Source organism: Sapajus apella, unplaced genomic scaffold (genome assembly GCF_009761245.1).
Source record: "Sapajus apella isolate SASKATOON/1434 unplaced genomic scaffold, GSC_monkey_1.0 scaffold115, whole genome shotgun sequence".
NCBI lineage: Eukaryota > Metazoa > Chordata > Mammalia > Primates > Cebidae > Sapajus > Sapajus apella.
The window spans coordinates 5,152,190-5,172,598 of NW_022437055.1; the positions used below are offsets into that span (position 1 = coordinate 5,152,190).

General features: G+C 39.8%; 1 protein-coding gene and 1 non-coding gene across 2 annotated transcripts in view; both read right to left on the reverse strand.

The window, feature by feature from the left end:
- Positions 1 to 18,130, reverse strand: part of PLAC1 (placenta enriched 1) — a 193,536-nt gene extending 175,406 nt beyond the window's left edge. Inside the window, exon 1 of the mRNA XM_032260250.1 lies at positions 17,144 to 18,130. The gene's annotated coding sequence lies outside the window, so the exon portion shown is untranslated. The remainder of the gene's footprint in view (positions 1 to 17,143) is intronic.
- Positions 13,248 to 13,387, reverse strand: LOC116538022. Its single transcript, XR_004263458.1, has one exon. It is a non-coding gene; the product is annotated as a U4 spliceosomal RNA (small nuclear RNA).
- Positions 18,131 to 20,409: the final 2,279 nt, after the last annotated feature.

Below are 20,409 nucleotides of genomic sequence, written 5' to 3' on the forward strand. Positions count from 1 at the left end.
ACAGGAAGGCACCCTTTACATCTCTCTGCTGTGGGTCCATTTTTACTGCCTTTCTGGAGTTAACATCAAGGACTTTAAAAACATCTTGGTAAAGGCAGATGTAGAGGCTAGATAGGATTGTGGTCACCTTGGCCCTCATTTTTCTTGCTGCTTACAGAGTAGGAAAATTCAGTGCTGTTTTTGGACTTGACCCAATACCTCTTCTGTCCAAAAAGCCCATAACTCACTCTCCAATGGCTCGTTTGGCTCCACTGGCCATATCACGTATCATATATTATAGATGATATATCACAGTCATTGGCAAAGTTAACTGATGCCCAAGCTCCACTCACAGATCCCAGCATGGAGACTGCCAGAGGTAACCATACATTAACATTAGTGAGACATGGTGGGCTGTTAAACCAATCTGCACAATTTGAGGTGAAAGGGTGGAAGTGAATAGACTTCCAAGTCTCTTGGATTAGTATCAGTATAATTTCTTTTGGACTGTAAATACTTCAAAAGATCGTATTTTTTGACATTGCTTGGATTTTGTTTTTCAAATCACGTGAATACTGTTTACAGAACATCGTGCTCAATGCTCAAGGGGCTACAAGGGTTTCGGAAAGGGATATATGCCACATGCTTTGGAAAAATAAAAACAGCCCGAGGCAGTATATGCTAAGAGGAATGTTATAGAGTAGGCTATACATGACAGAAGCACAGAGGACTTTATCCTTAGTTGATGTGTAACAGCTTAAACTCATTTCTAAGCATTGCCCTTAGGCCTTCTCATTCAGGACAATGACATACTCTGGGAGAGGTGGGGTGGAACACCACTGACCACCTAGAGTTAAATGAAACCTCTCATTAACCCATGGCCAATCAGCATCAAGAGCAGCCTGTTGAGTTGCTTATTTCCTATGACTTACATCGGCCTATCCAGGAGGCCAAAAGAGCATATACCCAAAGGTTGGTGTGGCAGCGTGCATTCTGATGGAGAAGGGAAGATAAATGAGGAGGGGGTGGGGGAAATGGTGACCTGACCTCCCTGGGAAACACCCTGCTATATTTCGAGTTGCCTGGTCACTCAGCTTAATGATTTTAAAAGAGGACATTATTTTGTTCAGTGGCCTGTAGTGAAGTTTGCACTCTGCCAAGGAAGAGAAAATAAATGTTTGTGGGAGTGGGGAAATGGTAGGGACCTCCCTGGGAAATTCTCTGCTAGTCACTCAGCTTATTAATTTTTAAAAGAGACGTTGTGGGATCAGAAAGAGAACCCTGGCCTGAGAGTCAGGAAACTTGCTGTGTGGTAGGCCTGTTAACAGATGCAGGGAGAACATCAGCCTCTGGGAACCCCAAAGAGGCATTTATAATGATGATAATACCACAAATGTTACAATGTACACCACTTAACACTTTTCAAAGCACTTTTGCATTCACTACCATAAACTCATAGAATCTTAAGAGCCAGAAAAGGACTTCAGAAATCATCCAATATGTCTTCCCACCCCAGGCAAGAGGCCCTATGAGAAAGCCAGTTTAGCAGGTAGCACGATCTCCATTTTATAGAAAAGCAAACAGGATTTAGAGTTTAAGGCCAAGGTGATCCAGTCAGTTAGTGACAAAACTGGCCTTAGATATGCCAATCTCAGGTTCTCTTTATGCTGTCACATGTTTCTTTTGTTTCTAAAGGTACAGGTTTCACCCGGACACAGTGATTCACGCCTGTAATCCCAGCATTTTGTGAAGATGAGGTGGGTGGATCACCTGACGTCAGAAGTTAGAGACCAGCCTGGCCAACATGGTGAAACCCTATCTCTACTAAACATACAATAAAATTAGTCGGGTGTGGGGGCAGGCGCCTGTAATCCCTGCTACTTGGGAAGCTGAGACAGGAGAATCACTTGAACCTAGGAGGCAGAGGTTGCAGTGAGTCAAGATCATGCCACTGCACTCCAGCCTGGGTGACAAGAGCAAGACTCTTTGTTCTAATTGTTCTCAAATTGCTTTAGAAGCTTCAGATCTGTAACCCCAACTAGAGTACAAATCTTTGAGGGCCAGATTCATATCTGAAACTGCTATTGAATCTCCTGTCTTCTTTCCACATCACCAATGGTAAGGGTTCTTGGAAGACGTTTAATAAATGCCTGCTTGAACGAGCTGAAATTCTAAAATTTCTGAGTGACTCCTTATCTGTCTTGTATTTGTCATGCCAAATTCTACTTTCAGAGGTTTTACCCTCATCTTTGAAAACTTAATTTGGTTGTAGCTACCAGGGTTACTCAGACAGCTTGAATTACTCTGGTATCAGGGTTTAAACGGGGGAAACGTCTTGCTATCTTACAGCAGATGGATGGAATGAATGGCAAGGCAAATACCTAGGTCTGATATTGGCAGGTTGAGGCTCTAACATCTGTTTCATTTCTCTTTAAATCCCTAGCTGGAACTATGGAGATTGGAGAAGTCATATTGTCCCTTTCTGGCCACTGGAACATGTTGAAAAAGACACGTTGTGCTCACTTTAAATCTTAATGTTAGAAGAAGAGTTCTAATCAGGGTTGCTCAGTGTCATGGGCTTTTGACATGAATCAGCCTTTTCTAAGAGTGCTAGGCTTCAGTGAAAACAAGAATCAGGCTGGGCATGGTGGCTCACACCTATAATCCCAGCACTTTGGGAGACCAAGGCAGGAGACTCACTTGAGCCCGGGAGTTCGAGACTAGCCTGGGCAATATGGTGAAACCCTGTCTCTAGAAAAATACAAATTAGGTGGGTGTGATGGCACCTGCCTATAGTCCTAGCTACTCTGGAGGCTGAGGCAGGAGGATTGTTGAGCACGGGAGGTGGAGGTTACAGTGAGCCAAGATCATGCCACTGCACTCCAGTCTGGGCGTGAGACTCTGTTAAAAAAAATTATGATGACATTCGTCTATAGACCCATGGTGACATTCGCCTTTAGTCCCATGGTGTCATTCGCCTGTAGTCCGAGCTACTAAGGAGGCTGAAGTGGGAGGATCCCTTGAACCTGGGAGGTCGAGGCTGTAGTGAGCCATGTTCGGGCCACTACACTCCAACCTGGGCGACGGAGGAAAACAAGAACCAAATACCTACACAGAAATATCCACAGGACTGATGAGGTAACCAAAGGTGCACTTGTTTCTGAAGTTAAAATTTGAGCTTGTCTTGAACCAAATTCTTTCTCATAGAGGACAGTATTTAAAAAATGGAGCTTGTTGAGATATTTCTAACAAAAAATCAAGATTTTAAATTGCTGCCTAATACCTGGACTTTAAAGAAAACTGTTGAGTTCATAATTAATTCTGTCTGTGTTATTAACATATAGAAAAATCCTAGCTGATCAGTTTCCATTCCTATCTTCTCATCTTTAGTTTGTTTCTTATTCCAGAAAGAACCTTATATGGAATTGCATGCATTTGGCTCAGTACAAATTTGGCCCATGTTGAGCCTCTTAGACTTGGCCCACCATGAACTCATGCTGTCAACCACAGTTTGGTTCCCCTCACTGCCCAGTTGTTCCTGGTATACTGTATGCTGTGAATATCCCAATCTTTCTTCTCAGGCTCCCAAATTTTCTTCCTCTCAACTCTCTCATTTTTAGTAGATGAGCTTGACAGTTGGGCTGCTGAAAACATTTAAGCTATGGGTCTGAACTCCCCTAGCTATTGGAGATGCGAGAACATCTCTCATCAGATGAAGGTTTTCCCTAAATACTGCTATTGCCTCCCCCTCTGCTCTAGAATTCATCTCTTCCCACTTTCTTATTCCCACATTTATTTTCTCCTTTTAGACTTCTGCTGTCCTAGACGGTAACCACTTGCCACGTGTGGCTATTTAAAAGTAAATGAATTGTGGCCAGGTACTGTTGTTCATGCCTGTAATCCCAGCACTTTGGGAGGCTGGGACAAGTGGATCACTTGACGTCAGGAATTCAAGACCAGCCTGGCCAACATGGTGAAACCCTGTCTCTAATAAAAACACAAAAAATAAAAACTAGCTTGGTGTGGGGGCGCCACCTGTAGTCCCAGCTACTCAGGAGGCTGAGGCAGGAGAATCACTTGAACCCAGGAGGCAGAGGTTACAGTGAGCGAAGATCATGCCACCACACTCCAGCCTGGGCCACAGAGCAAGACTCTCTCTCAAAAAAGAAAAAAAAAAAAAAAAGAAGAAGAAGAAAAGAAAAAGAAAGAAAAATGCAAATGAAATAAAGCTAAAAATTTAGTTTCTTGATCGTGCTAGCCACATTTCACGTACTCAAAAGCCACGTGGGGCTAGCAACTGCTGAATGGGACGGGGCAAATGTACATAATTCCCATCATCGTGGAAAGTTCTAGTGGACAGCACTGCTCACCAGGGACCTCTGATTTCTTTTTTATCCCATGGGCTCTTCAATCTCATGCAGACAACTGTATCACCGTCAACAACAACAACATCAACAACTGCTCTACAAGTTACCCTCCTGCCCTTCCAGCTACCAGTCTCTAGACTGCTGCCAAACTTTTACAATAAATGGTGTATTCCTTTCTTGCTCCTCTGCAATCTGACTTCTGACCTTCTCGACAGAAATAAAGCCACCAGACTTTGGGGCATCTTCTACCATTTTATTTTCATTCATCACCCTCCTAAAAATGTCTCCTCTCAATCCTGTTCCTCCCATCTCTTGTCCCTAGCATGCTACCATTACTAAAGAAGTGTTGGTTAAATAAGACAATAAGCTTCCCTTCTTGATCATTCACTCCTCCAGGATCTTTCATCCTACGTCTCCCTTCTGCTGCAAAATCCCAATCCTCTACTCTTCTTTTGTCAGCCCTTCACTCATGAGCTCATCTTCTCTCACTTGCCTTTCACTATCTGCTCTGTGTAAAAGTGGGTGTCAGTTTCACAACTCAAGCTGCCAATTTCTCACTTCCATGACTAGCATTACTGGAGAGCACTAAGAATAAATGTTTGTGTTATCAATGACGGCCCCCAGTGATGCAAGGAAATCTGCCCTCCAACCCAGTTAATTCCTATGTCCCTTGCAAAACTGTCAGGGCCAACTCTGTAAGAAGTCATCAGTGCTTTCCTGTGAGACTGCGTTTTGAGGAGATTTCTGGGCTTGTGAAGAGTTAGAGACTCAAGGGGGCAGAAACAAAGGCTGCAAAATGAAAGACATGGGATGTCTCTGGCCAAAGGAACTTTGTCCACATAACAATTCTGCCACAGTCTTTTCTCAGGACTAGTTTCAAAGTCTCAGGATGATATAGAAGTTCGTGTTTCTTTTGATTTCTTCTTTTTCTCTTGTTTATTTGGAGGGGGAAGTGGGTTAGTAACCTCCCCATTGCCTCTTCATTGAGAACTACATAATAGCTGTAGATTAAAATGGAAAACCAGTCACTTTCACAAGGGCAATATCATGCAATAAGCCTGTAGCAAATTACACCTTGGTGTTACATGAAGGAACTTGACAGGACAACACTTTCCTTCCCTTCTCAAAATGAATGTAGAAAGTACACTCTAACCTTTACCAGCATATGATGTCTATAACTAACATGAACAAAAGTCAACATTTTTTCTCCTCTGGGCTTTTCTTTTCTTTTGACAGACACATTGCTCTGCTGATAAGAAAGCTAAGAAAGTGGGTAGGTAGAAATATACAGCTCATTCAACTAAATGAGAATTAATGTCATGCAGACAACACAGTGCAGGCTGCTTGATTTTGTTACATTTAACTTAAAGACTACCAGGCCCTGACAAACATCCTTGAAATGTAAATTCAACATTCAAAACCCACAAGTCACACTAAGAGCACTGGGAAACAGGAGAAATATACACTGGACAGATACAGGCAGTCCCAAAGCTCGGTGATCTTTTACAGCTACAAGGTCAAGGGAGTTATTTCACAGTGATTTGTATGAAAAGAAAAACAAATTGAAAAGAGGGCATTCATGTATATATGAGATAATTGACATAGCAAAAATAACCCCTAAAGTGAGCATTTTCTAGACAATTTAGGTTAAAATGGTATAAAAGGCAGATTGTTTGGGCCAGCACATCCACCTTTCTTGCACTTAAAGATAATTTGTAGATGAAGAAACTGCTGTCTTTAAAAAAAGAAAGAAGGAAAAAGAAATTCCTCCTCCACAAAGCCTCCTTTCCCACAGCCTTCTACCAAACAGATTATGTTGCTAAGTAAACATAAGCTACCAACAATTTCTGTACCAATATATATAGCAAATTGTAGTTGAGAGGAAGCTTGCAAGCTTATGAAACAGATGGTAGATTTGTGTCGTGGCCCGAGAAACAATGGTGTTTTGGTAAAATGAGCCACTGCAAGTCTCTCTGACATTTCCTAGCCTAACCGACATTGACTTTTCATGTCACGAAGTTGCATGAAACAGCGGGAACATGCAGCGAAGCAGGGAAACATCAGAAGCAATGGCAAAGATGACGTTCTCTCAGAGTTGGAATCATCAGTTTTAAACTTTGTGTTTAAATATACGATAACGGCAGACAGTAAACCAACACAGCTCCTAATGTATCCCTCAGACCTGCCATCTGGGCTGAAGTCAAATTTAATAAGCCCAGCAACATCAACGCTACTTCTCAGGCACTATAACTAATCTTTGAAAGGCTGTTTAAACAATCAGGATCGGGAACAAGATGGTATAATCTTCCGTGAACTGGATATAACTGGAGAATATATATCCATGCTAATTTAGATTTTGTAAAAAGAAATTTTGGAGACTTGAGGTCTTCACAGCTCACATTTCTTATCCAAACTAAACTGTTATTTGTTTAATAAGCAACTGGTTCACAACGGGACTTCAACTGTCCCACCACATCCTGGAACAAAGAGTTGAATCACACTCAGATCCATACTGACATCTGCAGGTAATTGAAACAGGACTTCCACGAATTGGTTTCTCAACTCAGGAGTCTCAAACCATTCGCCACAGTAGTGTGCTAAACCATAAAACTTAAATGCCCTGGATGACGCAAGTATTTATTTAAAAAATACTATCAATGTCTAAGTGCTTTCATAGACTAAAATACTGTATATAGCACATGAGTTCCATCACATAGAAAAGCCCACAAACACGTAGCTGTCTCTGCCTGGTGTGATTTTGGTGATTTTTATTTTCACTTTAAACTTTTTCTATTTTCCTTTGCTTTTCATATATTCTCCAATAGGCATATGGTACTTTTACAATACGTTGTTGCAAGGTTGCTACCTAAATTTTAACTTCAAATTTTCTGTTGTCCCTACCAATTTATATTCACATTAATAAAAGCTTCAACAAAATCCAGCAGAATATAGCTTTACTGTAATAACTGCTGCTAAGCAGCACACTTATTTATATAGGCTATCAAAACTCCTAAACATTCACAAAGAGAGGGATAAAACAGAGTTGGAGTAAATTCAAGCTGCTTTAGTCTAATACATGTGATTCTTCTATAGTGCCTTTCCGCTGAGCAAAATTTTAAAGTAACATTTACTGGATCGATCTATAACTTCAGTACTACAAAAAATGGAATCTGCTACCAAGAGACTTCTTTTACAATGACTGTTTAGGGGGAGGCCTATTTTTCTGGGCTTGTAAAAGTCAAGTGATTTACTCAACTTCTGAGGTAAAAGTCAACATGGAAGGCCTTATTCTATGTGCTGAAAATTCAAGTAATAGAAAAATCCATCAAGGATTTCTAGTGGTAGGAGAAAAAGGGGCAATTTCTTAAGGGCCCATTAACAAATTTAACCAACAGGCACTCCTACACACACTATCTTCCAATTTACAAATGTGCTACATTTCAAACATTTATTGTTCTATTTATTTATTTATTTACTTATTTATTGGTGCCTACAATGCATTATCTTGAAGAGACAAAATTAGTGCTGGTTAGAGTTTCAATTTGATTCACAAAAGTAAAGCTAAAGTACTGTAGGTTTGCAATGAAATGGTAGGAAGCAGTTTTAGAAATAAGATAAACGTTGGAATGGTTTTACCAATACATTATTTTTCAGTTTTCTTATTTTGGTGCATAAGAAAATAATTATAGAAAGATAAGAAAGCGGGACATTTTAAAGTTGATGGTAACATCCAATTTTTCAAGTAAATTTGCAACTTTTCTTATTTTTGATCTAGGCAAACATTTTATGAGCATGGGCCATGCTGAAGGTTTTACTTTAGCCAGCATATGGAAGTTAGATGGAAATTAGGGAGGAAAAAATTGGAGAGAGAGTTTGCCATGGAAAGGGGGAAAGAATTGAAAAAGAAGTGAGAGAGAGAACTACAGAAAACATAGATTTAGACTCGATTCCTTGCGTCCACGTTACTTATTCATTCATTCATCTATTAGGTGGTAGTTCTCGTTGGTGAGGATAAAGACTCGTTTGTTCATTCATTTGACAAATGTTAATCGAGCATTTACTTTGGTCGTGGAACTGGGGAACAAGCCAGTGCGAACAAGATAGTCTTGGTCACTATTCTTACACATTTGTAACTAGTATGGAAGACAGACATTAAAAAATACTATAAGTCAGATAAGTGCCATAAAAGGTGAAGCCCAGGGAGATCAAGGAGAGCCTAATGGGAGAACCTAACCTAACCTGGCATTACTCCTCCTCTCCAAATGATCCAGATGGTCAAGTTGACTGTGTATTTTAAATATATTTGCATCTATTACTATGTGTGAAGTTGAGCATCTTTTCATACACTTAAGGATCATTTGTATACTTTCTTCTATAAATTGTGTATTCATGTTTTTTCCCATTTTCCTGAGACTTTTTTAGCCTTTCTTTCTCTAGATTTTAAAAGTTCTTTACATGTTTGGGATATTGGTCTTTAATTAAGTATATACATTATAAATATTTTCCCAGTTTCATTTTTTTTTTTTTTTTTGAGACGGAGTCTTGCTCTCTCACCCAGGCTGGAGTGCAGTGGTGCGATTTCGGCTCACTGCAACCCCCGCCTCCTGGGTTCAAGTAATTCTTCTGCCTCAGCCTCCTGAGTAGCTGGGATTACAAAATTATCTGGCATGCACCACCACGCCCAGATAATTTTGTATTTTTTGTAGAGATGGGGTTTCTCTATGTTGGTCAGGCTGGTCTCAAACTCCTGACCTCAGGTGATCGGCCTGCCTCGGCCTCCCAAAGTGCTGAGATTACAGGTGCAAGCCACCATGTCCGGCCTTCATCATCTTTCTTTTGACTTTGCCTATCTAATTCTTGTCATGCAAAAAAAGGTTTTTACTTTAATTTTTATGTACTTGAAAATACTTATCATTTTATGGCATTTGGATTTGGAGTCATATTTAAAAGGCTTTGCCTACACACAGACTATAAAGAAATTAATCCATGCTTTCTTCTAGTACCTATATGGTTTTACTTTTTATATTTGGACCATCTAGTACCTATATGGTTTTATTTTTTATATTTTATATAATAAGCTTGGAGCTTATTCTAGGGTACAATGTGAAGTGTGGGACCAAATTACCTTTTTATCCAAATGGCTGTCCAGTTATGCCAATAACATTTATTTTAAAAGTCCATCTTGGCTGGCTGTGGTGGCTCACGCCTGTAATCCCAGCACTTTGGGAGGCCCAGGCGGGTGGATCACCTGAGGTCAGGAGTTTGAAACCAGCCTGGCCAACATGATGAAACCCTGTCTCTACTAAAAATATAAAAAATTAGCCAGGTGTGCTGGTGCATGCCTGTAATCCCAGCTACTGGGGAGGCTGAGGCAGAATTGCTTGAACCTGGGAGGCAGAGGTTGCAGTGAGTCGAGATCGCACCATAGCACTCCAGCCTGGGAGATAAGACTGAAACTCTGTCTCAAAAAATAAACAAATAAATAAAGTCCATCTTTGCCCCAGTAATTTGGGTATACCATGTTTATTATATATTATATATTCATATATATTTGGGTCTATTTCTGGACTTTCTGCTTTATTTTGTTGATCTGTCTATTCATACAGCAGTCCAATAATGGTAACAGGTTATAACACATTGATTAATTTTAAAAAAGAATTTGAAATGACCTATAAAAAGAAGGAGGTCAGCTTCCTTTACAGAAGAATAGATAGCTAATAAATGTGGAAGGAACAACAGAACTAGGAAAACATACTTTTGTGCCCACTATGTTAAAAACCGATTCAGATAGGGATCATAATGAATGCTAAAACTATCAGGTGAAAGTTGTTGGGGAACAGAACATGTACATGGTGATACTTTAAAGATATTAATTTAATATTAATTACAAAGGAGGAGAATGTGCCTTTACAATGGGGAAATCTGGATTACACTACCTTGGCCAAGTGATAAAACTTGGCAATAGGACAAATTGACATTGTATACCTATTGATGTGATGCAATGGAAACCAGCTATGTGGTATTCTTGCCAATAATGTTTAACCTGAATATATTCATGAGGGAACAATATGACAAATCCAAATTATAGGTCGTGATACAAGATAACTGGCCTAAAGTCTTCAAAATGAATATTTCATGAAAGATGAAAAGAAGTGGGAAACATCTATATGAAAGACTACTAGAGACATGACAAGTATATGAAGTTGTATGACATTTTATCTTGAATTTTGGATCCTTGATTTTTTTTAAAAAAGCTCTAAATGACATTATTGGGGGCAATCAGGAAGTTTGAATATGGGCTATGAATTAAATAATATTAGTCTGTCAATATTAACTTTCTCGGGTATGCTAACAAAATTGTGATTATGTAGGTAAACACCCTTGTTTTTAGGCAATACAGGCTGAAAATGTGTCTTGATATCTCCAACTTAATTTCAAATGGCTCATGAAATATGTCTGTGTATGTATGTATATATATATATGTGTGTGTGTGTGTGTGTGCTATATAGTGTTACATATATGTATACACACAGAGAGAGAACAAATGTGGCAAAATGTTAACAAGTGTTTAATCTTCATGAAGAGTATATGGGTTTTTTATTGTACTATCCTTTCAACTTTTATGAAGGTTTGACTTTTTTAAAATAAAAAGTTGCAGGATACAAAATCAATGTACAAAAATCATTAGCATTTCTATGTAATGGCCAATAATGAGCTAGCCATGAAAGAAAAGAAGGCAATTCCATTTACAATAGTTATGAAAATAAAATACGTAGGAACAATTTCAACCAAGGAGATGAAAGATCTCTGCAAGTAGTTGGGCATGGTGGCTCATGCCTGTAATCCCAGCACTTTGGGAGGCCAAGGTGGGTGGATCAGAGATCAGGAGATTGAAATCATTCTGGCTAACACAGTGAAACCCTGTCTCTACTAAAAGTACAAAAAAAAAAATTAGCCCGGTGTGGTGGCACCCACCTGTAGTCCCAGCTACTCAGGAGGCTGAGGCAGGAGAATCGCTTGAACCCAGGAGGTAGAGGTTGTGGTCAGCCATCATACCACTGGACTCTAGCCTGGGCAACAGAGCCAGACTCTGTCTCAAAAAAAAAAAAAAATCTCTACAAGGAAAACTAGAAAACACTGATAAAAGAAATTGAAGATGACATGGACAAATGAAAAAAAAATAATAAAACGCATGCTCATGGATTGGAAGAATTAATCTAGTTAAAATGACCACATTGTCCAAAGCTATCTATAGATTCAATACAATCCTTATCAAAATACCAACAAATTCTTCACAAAATTAGAAAAAAACCCTACAATTCATACAAAATGAAAAAAGAGACCAAATAGCCAAAGCAATCCTGAGCAAAAAGAAGAAAGCTGGAAGCATCACATTACCTGACTTCAAAACATATTGTAAGCCTATAGTAACCAAAACAGCATGATATTGGTATAAAAACAGACACATACACCAATGGAACAGAATAGAGAACCCAGAAATACAGCCACATACATAGCCAACTGATTTTTGACAAAGCCAACAAGAACTTACACTGGGGAAAGATACTTTCTTCAATAAACAGTGCTAGAAAAATCGGATAGTCACATACAGAATGAAATTGGACCCCTATCTCTTACCATATAAAAAAATTAACTCAAAATGGATTAAATATAAAACTTCAAACTATAAAAACACAAGAAAACCTGTGGAAAACTCTCCTAGACATTGATCTAGACAAATAATTTATGACTAAGACTTCAAAAGCACAGGCAACGAAAACAAAAATAGGCAAATTAAACTAAAAATCTTCTGCACAGCAAAGGAAATAATCAGTAGAGTGAAGAAACAACCTGTTGAATGTAAGAAAACATTTGTAAACTATTCATCTAACAGGGGCTTAATATCCAGAATATACCAAGAACTCAAATAACTCAACAGGAAAACAACAAACATTGCCACTAAAAAGCGAGAAAAGGACATGAATAGACATTTCTTAAAAGAAGACAAACAGCCAACAGGTATATGAAAAAATACTCAACATTGCTAATCATCAGATAAATGCAGCTCAAAACCACAGTGAGATCATCTTACCCCAGTCAGAATGGCTATTACTAAAAAGACAAAAAATAGGAGATGTTGCAGAGAAAAGGAACTCTTACACACTGTTGGTGAAAATGTAAACTAGTGTGGCCACTATGGAAAACAGTATGGAGATTTCTCAAAAAACTAAAAATAGAATTACCACTTGACCCAGCAATCCCATGTATCTACCCAAAGGAAAAGAAATCAATATATCAAAGGCATACCTGCACTCTTATGTTTACTCCAGCACTATTCACAATCACAAAGATATGGAATCAACCTAAATGTCCATCAACAGATGTATGAAAGAAAATGTGGTACATATACACAATGGAATACTATATGGTTATTAAAAAGAATGAAATCATGTCATTTGCAGCAACATCAATGGAACTGGAAGTCATTATCTTACATGAAATAAGCCAGGCACAAAAAAAAAAAAAATGTTGAATGTTCTCATTTATATGTGGAAGCTAAAAAACTTGATCATATGGAGATAGAGAGTGGACAAACAAATAACAGAGATTGGGAAGGGTGAGTGAGGGGCAGGGAGGAGGATGAAGAAAAATGGGTTAAAGGGCACAAACATACAGTAAGATAGAAGGAATAAATTCAGTATTTAATAGCACATTAGGCTGATTATACTTAAAAAAAATGTATTGTGCTTGGGTTATGAATACCCTAAATACTGACTTCATCACTACGCCTTATATACATGTAATAAAATTTCACATGTGCCCCATCAATTTGTGTAAAAAATTAAAAATTTTAAATTATGAACTTCCATTTTCTTTTTTTTAATTTTATTTTTAGTTTAGTCTCCGTAGAGAGTGTCAAAAATTACCAATGCCAACTATATTTCAAGCCATCACGGCGGGATATTGGGAAAATTTTCAATTAGCGATAACCACTCCTCAGATAAACCTCATCGGCTATGATGCTGCCACTGCAGAAGCCTGAACTTCCATTTCTTTAGAGTAAAAGAAACACAAAATTTTAAGTTTAACTTGGAAGTCACTATCAAACATGATAAATATGCATATCTTTTGACCTAGTAATTCCGCCTCTAGGAATTTATCTGACATATATTCAGTGTTATTCACTGCAACATTGTTAGATAATAGCAAAAGACTGTAAGCAATATACTTTCCTTCAGTGGGGGCTGGCAAAATGAAATAGAATAAAAAACAAAGAAGCTCTTTGTGGACTAATATGAAATCATTTCTAAGATACAGTGTTAGGTTAAAAAAAAAAAAAAAGGTAAGGTACATAACAATACCTATAGCATTGTATTTGATAGAATAAATGGCCCCAGTTCTTCCCCTCCCTAAGCCCATACACCCTGCAATGTCACTTTGCAGCTCCTTACATTCCTTGAATCTGGGCTAGCCTGTGGCTTGCTTTGATCAACAGAATAAGACAGTAGTTATGTTGTGCCAGAGCCAAGTCTAGGCCTCCAGGGGCCTTTTGTGCTTCTGTTCTTGTGGAATCCTGACACTATGATGAGAACAAGCCCAGACTAGACTGCTTGTGGGTAAGAGGCCTCATGGAGTAGAGCTGAACAATCCCAGCTGAAGCCATTCTAGACCAACCAATCCCCAACTGACCCATCAACTGACCAGCCAAGATGATCTGAGCCTGGCCCTGAATAGTAGCTACTCCCAGCTTACCCTTAGACTCATGAGAAAAAATGAATTATTGTTTTAAGCCACTTAGGTTTTTGAGGGGAAAAGGAGAGGGAGGTCATGTAGTAATCATGCATATTAATATGCTGCTGTTTGTGTAAATTTTCAGGAAAAAAAGAACATATAGATGCATTTGTTTACATATGCAAACTTTCTCTGTAAGGATGCATAAGAAACTGAAAACACAATTGCTCTGTGGGAAAGGAGCCATGGCAACTAGGGGATGAAAGTGGGAGGCCGACCTTTTGAATTCTGAAGCACATTAATGTATTGCCAGTGGATAGATGAATAAAACCTGTTCCTTTTTACGCAAATCTTTTCAGAACCCCCAAATCATCCCTGGCTGGGGATCAGTGGGAAGGGGAACTCTCAAACCCTATTGAGGAGATTATAAATTGGTAGAATCTTGATGGGGTGGTAGTATGGCTTTAAGCAATGCCTATAAAAATATGTAAATGTATATGCAATGTACACTCTATCTCTGTAAGAACCTGCCAGAAGCTGATAAAGCTGGTTGCTGCTGAGAAAGGATCTAAAGGGACTGGAAGTCAAGGGTAAGAGGAAAACTGACTTTTCTCTATATGTCTTTTTTATTTGCTGTTTAATTATTTTTTTACATTGAACTTTCTCTTTCCAAAAAGAAAACAATAAAATGCACATGTCCTCTGACCCAGCAATTTATCACTTCTAAGAGTCTCTCCTGAAAAAATACTTACAAAAGCAGATAAATTTAAATGTATAACATTTACTTATGTATACTAATAATTTATAAAGAACCTCAATGGCAATCAATTGAGGGTTATATTATGGAATGTTCATACAATTGCTAAAAATGAACCCATAAACCATCACCTATCTGAACGTAGAGCATTCAAGAACTTTTGCAGCGCCCTCTAATGCCCAGTTCCAGTCATTCACTCTATGAATGATCACAAATGGAATCAACCCCGCTAACCATCACCCAGGTCCACAGAGAACATTCCAGAACTCTTGAGGTGCCCCCGCAGTGCCTACTTCCAGTCATTCACTCTATGAATGCTGACAAAGTGAACCTAAGTAAACATCAGTCAGGTCACATAGAACATTCCAGAACTGTTGCGGCGCCCCCAAGTGACCACTTCCAGTCATTCACTCTATGAATGATCACAAACTGAATCAACCCAAGTAACCATCACCCAGCTCCACAGAGAACATTCCAGAACTCTTGAGCTCCCTACTGCCTACTTTCAGCCATTTACTCTCTAGGAATTATCACAAATGAATAAACCTATGTAACCATTACCCAGGTCTAGTTTGTGATAATTCATCAACCTGTACACTTTTTTGTATATACATTACACTTCAATAAAAAGTTGAAAATATGCATGTGCATCTATTACAAATATGTTTGCCTATGTATAGAAAAAGATAACTAGGGCTGGATACAGTGGCTCACGCCTGTAATCATAACACTTTTGGAGGCTGAGGTGGGTGGATCACGAGGTCAGGAGTTCAGGACCAGCCTGGCCAACATGGTGAAGCCCCATCTCTACTAAAAATAGAAAAATTAGCTGGGTGTGGTGGCAGGCACCTGTAATTCCAGCTACTCGGGAGGCTGAGGCAGGAGAATCACTTCAACCTGCGTGGCAGAGGTTGTGGTGAGCCGAGATCATGTCACTGCACTCCAGCCTGGGCAATAGAGTGAGAATCCGTCTCATGAAAAAAAAAAAAAGATAAAGACAATTTGGTATCAAAATCAAACTATTACAATATAGATGAAAAGGCTAGATGGGAGTATTTTTTTTTTACTTTGCATGCTTCTATGAGGTTTCAACTTTTTATAACAAGTTTTTCTCCTCCACAATTCAAAAACAAATAAAAATGAATAAAGATTAATAACAATAAAAAAATTAAACCACTGCTATAAGATGTTAATTTTGTCTCTGAGGAAGAAATATACATGATCAGGATTACGAATCCTAGAATTCTTGACCCCCCACCTACATCACCCACAGCCCCTCTTCCCCTCTTCCTCCCTGCATCCCACAGGTCTCCAAGGAGATGGATGCTTGGAGGGCAGATTCAAAAAAGCACTTCACCAGCTAGGGCTTTCACCCGACTACTTCAATAGTCATCAGCGGAACTAGACTAAAAATTCCTCTTGCCCAAAGAAGGCAGGCCTCAGTGATCCAGACTAGAAGCTTCTTTCTTTGAGTGCTACATGCTGATATTAGCTCTGGAGTTCTAACCACTTTTTTAAAAATCAGAAGAGATAAGTAAGGAAACCAGGCCTGAAGTTCTCTTTAGGCCCACTTTTCTCAGCCCCACCCAAGTTCACCCTAGAAGCTAAAGGAGAGAGGTTCCTCACAGGATAAGAAAAGTGCAAAATCAGCCGGGCGCGGTGGCTCACGCCTGTAATCCCAGCACTTTGGCCGAGGCGGATGGATCACCTGAGGTCAGGAGTTCGAGACCAGCCTGGCCAACATGGTGAAACCCAGTCTGTGCTAAAAATGCAAAAAAAAAAAAAAAAAAATTAGCCAGGCGTGGTGTCAGGCGCTTGTAATCCCAGCTACTCGGAGGCTAAGGCAGGAGAATTGCTTGAACCCGAGAGGTGGAGGTTGTGGTGAGCCGAGATCATGCCATTGCACTCCAGCCGGGGCAACAAAAAAGAAACTCCGTAAAAAAAAAAAAAAGATAAAAGTGCAGAATCCCAAAAAAGAGAAAATCTAAAAGGAATCCAGCAAGAGCATTCCACACAGATTCCACAGCTTCTAACTTCTTCATACAAACAGTTCCACACACTACTGTGACCCAATACTTTCCTGGATCGAAGTAATTATGTATATGTTAAGATTTGGGCCATATCTGGCTATGGATCATTCATACTATCATTTACTTAAGACATATTTAAATCAAGTCACTTTTCCTTTACCATACGACTTGCCAAATTTACTGTAATAAAAAGTTTCCTATCACTATCATAAATGGAACATCAGTATCACATACCACAAACAGAAGGTACATATTAGGTATATATTAATAAAGATTACCAAAGGGTGGCACTCCTTGCCAGACTCCTCGTGCAAGTTTTCCTCGGGAATGTCTGGAAGACAAGAAGCTTCACCCTCCTCCTAGAGGTGAAAGTGTGTGGTTAACATTTCCCAGAGATTTACTTTCAGCTCCTCCTATAGGTTCATTTCCTTGCGATTTTCTTTCAGCTTCTCCTATAGGTTAACACTCCCTGTGGTTTTCTTTCAGCTCCTGCTATAGGTAAGAGTGACTTTCTTTTACTCCCTCTATAGGTTATAGCGTGGGGTTACTTAGTTCAACAAAATTTTATTGAGTGACTATTCTATTTCAGATAGGATAGTGTGGGCTTACTTGGTTTAACAAAATTTTATTGAGTGACTGTTCTGTTTCAGATAGGATAGCGTGGGGTTACTTAGTTCAACAGAATTTTACTGAGTGACTGTTCTATTTCAGATAGGGTGCTAGCTGCTGAGGATACAGAAGGAGAAAATGGGAGAGTCTGTATTACGATTGAGCAAGGGTTGCGAAAGAAAAGAAGGGAAAAAAGGAAGTTGGCAGATACACTCCTTCTATCTGTACACATACACTCCTTGTCTCCATTCCTAAGTCCCCGCTTGTTTAAGCCACTGCAATTCAACTTTGGCTCCTTCAACCTAACAGTACAATAATGAGAGCCTCCAGAGGACCTTCTAATTTTCAGATCCAATGGGAAAATTTCAATCCTCATTTCAATTGACCCTGTAGAGCACACCCTCCTTAGGTTCACTGATATTGTTAGCTGCTTTGTCTAGGCCAGCCCTTCTTATCGTCAGTTGCCCTCTTAAATGCTGATGCTTGTAAGGATTTTGTCCCTAATCTTGTCTGGATGATCTCCCTGTTTACATCTACAGCCATAGCTTCCACCTACATGAGCTGAAGACTCCCAAATCCCCAAGGAACAAATGAGGGCTCTGTTTTCCTCTCCAGCTTCATCTCCTATATTAGCAAATTACTAGCATTTCTGTAATGGTGCTTTAGTCTCTTCTCGCCTGTATCTTTTTTTTTTTTTTTTTTTTTTTGGAGACAGAGTTTCACTCATGTTACCCAGGCTGGAATGCAATGGCGCGATCTCGGCTCACCGCAACCTCCGCCTCCTGGGTTCAGGCAATTCTCCTGCCTCAGCCTCCTGAGTAGCTGGGATTACAGGCACGCACCACCATGCCCAGCTAATTTTTTGTATTTTTAGTAGAGACGGGGTTTCACCATGTTGACCAGGATGGTCTCGATCTCTTGACCTCGTGATCCACTCGCCTCGGCCTCCCAAAGTGCTGGGATTACAGGCTTGAGCCAACGCGCCCGGCCCCTCGCCTGTATCTTATTGCCCTCTAACTAACTCCTTGACTCATGCCAAGTTTGCTCTTCAAGATTCAACATTAGTGTTCCCTGTTCTGGGAAGCATGGTGGGTGCTCTCCCTTGATGCTCCCCAACACACTCTATCAGTGCTTCCAGTAATCAGTGTACTTGACTATTGTGCTCTACTGCCCTCCTTGAAGGCATGATTTTTTCTTTTTTGAGACCAAGTCTCACTTTGTTGCCAAGGCTGGAGTGCAGTGGCACAATCTTGGCTCACTGCAACCTCTGCCTCTCAGGTTCAAGCAATTCTCCTACCTCAGCCTCCTGAGTAGCTGAGATTACAGGTACACGCCACCACACCCAGCTAATTTTTGTATCTTTAGTAGAGACGAGGTTTCACCATGTTGGCCATGCTGGTCTTGAACTCCTGACCTTAGGTAATCCATCTGCCTTGGCCTCCCAAAGTGCTGGGATTGCAGGCGTGAGCCACCGCGTCTGGCCAAAGGCATGAAATTAATCTGCATTTACAGTTCACAGCACAGGGCTCAATAAATATGTTAAATTGATGAATGTAAGAAAGTCCCAAGCTGTGAACAGTTAAGCACAGAAGATAAGGTTGAGGTGGTTGTGAACCAGGGATATTCAAAACTTGAGGACTTAGATTCTCTTTCTTTCCTTCCATCCAGGCAGCCAGGACTGGCAGGCCATCAGGGTCAGAGCCAAGGAGATGGATTGGGGCTGAGGAGGCAGCCAGGGTGGCCAGCTGGCAGGGTAGGAAATTGGTTACACACAGGAGCAAGGAGTAATTACACTGAGATAAACACTGGAATGAAACCTGTGGTATTGAATTGGAATCAGAGATATAGTTCGAACTCATAACAAACAAATATATATGTGTATATACATTTACATGGTGTATATATACACGTGTGTTTTTCTCTGTGCTCTGAGAAGGCCTTTAAACAATGATGCCCCAATAGCAATGATATACCCAATTCCCCACCTTGGTTTTTAAATATTATTCTCTATTAAAAGGAATCAAGAGGCTCCTTAGAGAAATGGCTGATCCCAGGGGCTGGGGCCAGGAAAAAATCTTTAATTAAAAAAATATATAGATAGAGGGTCTTGCTATGTTTCCGAGGCTGGTCTCAAACTCCTGGACTTAAGCGATCCTCTCGCCTCAGCCTCTCAAAATGCTGCGATTACAGGTGCAAGCTACTGTGCTCAGCTAATAGATGGCAGTTTTGTGTCAGTTAATTTTCTGATTTTGATAGTTGTAATGTGGTTATAGAATGTCTTCAAGAAATTTATGCTGAAGCATATAAGGGTAATGGGGTATCATAACGACAATTCATTCTCAGATGATTCAGAAAAAAATGTGTATGTGTGTATATATATATACATCCCCCCACACAGAGAGACACAGGGAGAGACAGAATGATAGTGCATATATGGAAGGAGGGAGACAGACAGACAAAGCAAATGTGGTTAAATGTTAACAACTGAGGAATCTGGGTGAAGGATATATAGGAGTTATTTGGGCTACACTTGCAACTTTTTTGTAAATTTGAAATTATCTCAAATTTTAAAATGTAAAGTTTTTTGTTTGTTTTTTGAGACAGAGTCTCGCTCTGTCGCCCAGGCTGGAGTGCAGTGGTGTGATCTCGGCTCACTGCAGCCTTTGTAGGTCAGGAGTTCAAGACCAGCCTGGCCAACAAGGTGAAACACCATCTCTACTAAAAATTACAAAAATTAAGCCAAGCTTGGTGGTGGGCACCTATAGTGCCAGCTACTCGGGAGGCTGAGGCAGGAAGAATTGCTTGAACCTGCGAGGTGGAGGTTGCAGTGAGCTCAGATCACGCCATTGCACTCCAGCCTAGGCAACAAGAGCAAAACTTTGTCTCAAAAAACAAAAAACAAAAACAAAAAAGCTGAAGATAAACTTGCTAATCT